We start from the raw sequence: 3,748 nt of genomic DNA, 5'->3' as shown, positions 1-3,748 counted from the left end.
CTTGGATATTTGCAAAGAAATTAAAAGTGATCTAATCTCAGATATGAATATCATAGTTGTGTAAGTGAAGACTAATAATTTGCTCTTTGCTGACTAATAAAGAAGTGGAGATCACCGGAACCTAATTTCAAATTCAGTTTATAATTGATAAGTTCTGATCATGTTATAACATTACTGAACTCGGAAACCAAAAGTTTACGTATATATGTTGACGTTGTTGAGTTCAAATTGTCATTAACCAGCCAAGATATCGAAGTTAAATTAAGATCGATGACAGAAGGTCAATGAGTCATGCCTATACCAAACGATATATTAGCATATAATCAAATTCTTGATGCCCTTTGTCATCATTACAATCACTAATTAACTTCACCCCGGGGGGGGGAGTAGTAGAGAGAGAGAGAGAATCGAACAATTAAGAAATAAGCACTACAATCTTTTGATCATTGCAATCCCCTCAAAAAAACATCCAGAAGCTTTTCGATTCCATAGCACAAATTAAGAGGGGTCGTCAATGAGCAAGATGACAACGATATTAATACGGCTAATCAAATCACTAGGTTGTGGTGTTGATCTGATATATGCGACTGCAGTTGTATCCTGGGCAAAATGTTTGCATTGTCATCAAGACCAGGAGCAAAATGGCAGCGAGCAAAGCCAGAACTTTCCAGCAACCAATCACGTAAGTGTTAAAAAACTTCATCGTCTTCACCTTCCATCTACCATTGTAATACTTGTTGGCATCTTCGATTGCCTTATCCAAGAAGGGCACTTTAGTCAATCTAATGGACTTGCTCATGCCATTGAACAGCTTCGCCACTTCTTCATCACTCTTCAAATGGTTCAAGATGATACCTTTCCCTCTAAGCAACTTGGCATCCTCCTCGGTGTCTATGATCCCATTCATCAACTCGGTGTAGCGAGTAAAAACCAATGGCCCCGATGCAATTGATGCTTCGTAGGCCACCAAGTTTCTCAGGATCACCTCTGTGTTCCCATCTAAGCTAGTACTGGGGAGGTAAAATGAGCAAGTTTTAGCATCGAAAGAGATGCTCGAAATGCTATTTGTGGGCAGGAACTTGACACCGGATTTTGACAGATCAGAGACAGATGGAATAGTGATCTCCTCTATCAAGGGCGGTTTACACTGCTCGAATTTTCATATTCTAGTTTGACTGCTTCTTTGACTTGAGAGGAAACTAAGGACTCGAGAGGTTTTTTCAAAATTGCAAATCCAGGAAGGTTGGAGAGGATAGTCCAAGGTAGTTTGGATATCACCTTTACAGGTCCAGATATTAGTTTTTTTGTCAGCAGACGTATTGGACCTTTATTCAACTTCAAAAGCAGCTTCCATACCTCTTCCAGAAATTGTTTGACGAAATTCGAGTTATCTGATGATTTTGCCTTGTCTAGTGTGGCCTCCCCACCCTCGACTTCTGTGATTTCCAACGGCCCAGCTTCTAACTTGGGGGTGACCATGTTGTACAAAAAGTCCAACAAGTGACAAAAACTCGAGACTTGGATCTTTTGCAAGTCGTCATCATTCATCTTGAATGGTGAGAGCTCTTTGCACAATCCCATAAACATGGAAAGAAGCATATTGCGGCACATTCCAACGTTGGGAACTGAAATTCCAACACTTTTCTCAACACAAATAGTGGGATTTGATTCTCAAGCATCACCAAGTCCCTAAGGATTGCATGATGCGCTGACTTCCTTCCTGCATGATCAACCAAATGCGCCATCCTTGAAGAAACTCTCGTCAAAGTCTTCCCGTCTTGGACTGCATAGACTCGGAGGATTTCGAGGAGAAATGAAGCATCAATGACCATCATCCACCCCAAAGTCTCACCATTAAACTCCAAGTACTTGTGGTAACAAGCACGAATCCTCGGCTCGAAACTCATCAATTGGTCAACAAGGTGCTGGAATTTGAGGGTTTGGAGCTGCTTTCGCGTTCGTTTTGCCGCAGCCACTTTGTACCTCTCCATCTCATACAGCTCCAGACGCCAATAATGGTAAGGACCAATCGCAACTTGTTGAGGGGTGTACGATTCCGGGTTAGTAGCCAAGAGGGATTTGGGGACGTTGAAAATGGAGACGGGGATTTCTCCATCATCTTCGAGCTCCTCGTCTAGGGTTTTTCGTATTTGAATCACCCATTGAAGCTCATTGAAGTTGGAACTGGATTTGGAAGAGAATGTTGGTTGGAGAGAAGACATGTTTAGGCTGTTCTTCTAAGCTGGGGATGAACTTTGGCAACAGTTGCTGATGAGCATTGAGGTGTGAGGACGTTGAATTGAGTAGAAGAGTCCATAAATACTGTGATTAATGACTTTGATTGAGTGCGATAGCCATTAAACCATTGGGAATGCGTTTTCCTCATGGGTTAATTCTTTTTAGTGAAAACTGTCTTTCACGTGGCTCCCATTTTGACATTTCTTCACCACCAAATACCAATTGGTATTATTAGATCCGGATCCTCTCCTTGGCAGTAGTTGCTTCTTGATTGTTCTTGACTTTTAATCCTATTCCTCCATTAAATTTCCAAAGGTCACCAATTAACCACCTCAACACTTGGCCATTAAATAATAAAAAATATGCCTTCTCTAAGGCTAGCTAAAGGAGCTGTTTCTTCCATTCTACCGTCAATTGAAAAAAAAAAAAAAAAACAGACGAAAATTGCAGCCCTGTTATCCTCTTCTTTGTTATCCTTCTTTCTCAACTCTGTTTCTCATAAGATTTCAAACATCCGGTCACCCGGAACTTAATTCTAGTTCATATTATTGAACTCGATTTCTCTCGCTCTTTTTAATCTTCTCTTCTCACTTCTCTTTTTTTTTTTTTTTTCTTCATCTTTTTCTAGTTTGATCGCAGAAAATTTCACTCTTTTTGCCATAAATGATGGCTTTCCTCTATCTGTTCAGGTCTTGTGTTCTCCCAATTTTGTCTTACTTTTGGATTACGAATGGGCATACTCCCAAAATGAAGAAATAATGATCTGATGTTGTTAAACAAAACCTAGGCCACTGAATCTATAGTTCAAGATTCAAGAGCTTCAAAGGGAAGCTGATGGGTGGTTCCTGAGAGTGAGAGTGTTTGCTGATGGTTTTGTGACTCGTGAAGTTTGGGTTTTTAAGGGGTCGTTTGAAACCCAGGATAATTGTGGGTAACTCTTATTTATCAATTAGATTTGAGAACCCAATAAAACTATACCGATTAACCAAATTAGATCAACCACAAATTGACGAGAGCAAAAAAAATCAAGGAGTAGAATTACTATGGAGACCAGAAGCTTCATTTCACAGAGCCTTGAAACTTGAAATTTCGCAGTGACTCACAAATTAACGAAGTCTTTCTCCTCACAAATTAACCAAGTCTTTCTCTTCCTTCCAACCCATAATTAAATTCAACAAAGAATGAGGAATTGAAAAGGAAAGAGACAATAGCAAATCTGGAAGAAGAAGAAGGGAGGAAAAAAGCACTGTGCACTGTAAATGTCGGAAAGAGAAGAAGAGAGGCTGAAGTTGGCTGAAGAATATCCAGATAAATAGGAAGTTCGTCTTCAAATTTTTTGTTTTTGGTTGACGGTGGAATGGAAGAAACAGCTCCGTTAGCCTTGGAGAAGGCATTTTTTGATTATTTAATGGCCAAGTGCTGAGGTGGTTAATTGGTGACCCTTGGATATTTAATGGAAGGATAGGATTAAAAGTTAAGGACAACCTGTTGAGGTTTACGTGAGTTGTTA

The 3,748-nt window shown here is 39.9% G+C and overlaps 1 pseudogene; it reads right to left on the bottom strand.

The window, feature by feature from the left end:
- Positions 1-421: 421 nt before the first annotated feature.
- Positions 422-2,300, bottom strand: LOC133738403 (putative UPF0481 protein At3g02645; annotated as a pseudogene).
- Positions 2,301-3,748: the final 1,448 nt, after the last annotated feature.

Source organism: Rosa rugosa, chromosome 1, assembly GCF_958449725.1.
Source record: "Rosa rugosa chromosome 1, drRosRugo1.1, whole genome shotgun sequence".
Classification (NCBI taxonomy): Eukaryota; Viridiplantae; Streptophyta; class Magnoliopsida; order Rosales; family Rosaceae; genus Rosa; species Rosa rugosa.
This window is presented reverse-complemented; position numbering and strand designations above follow the sequence as displayed.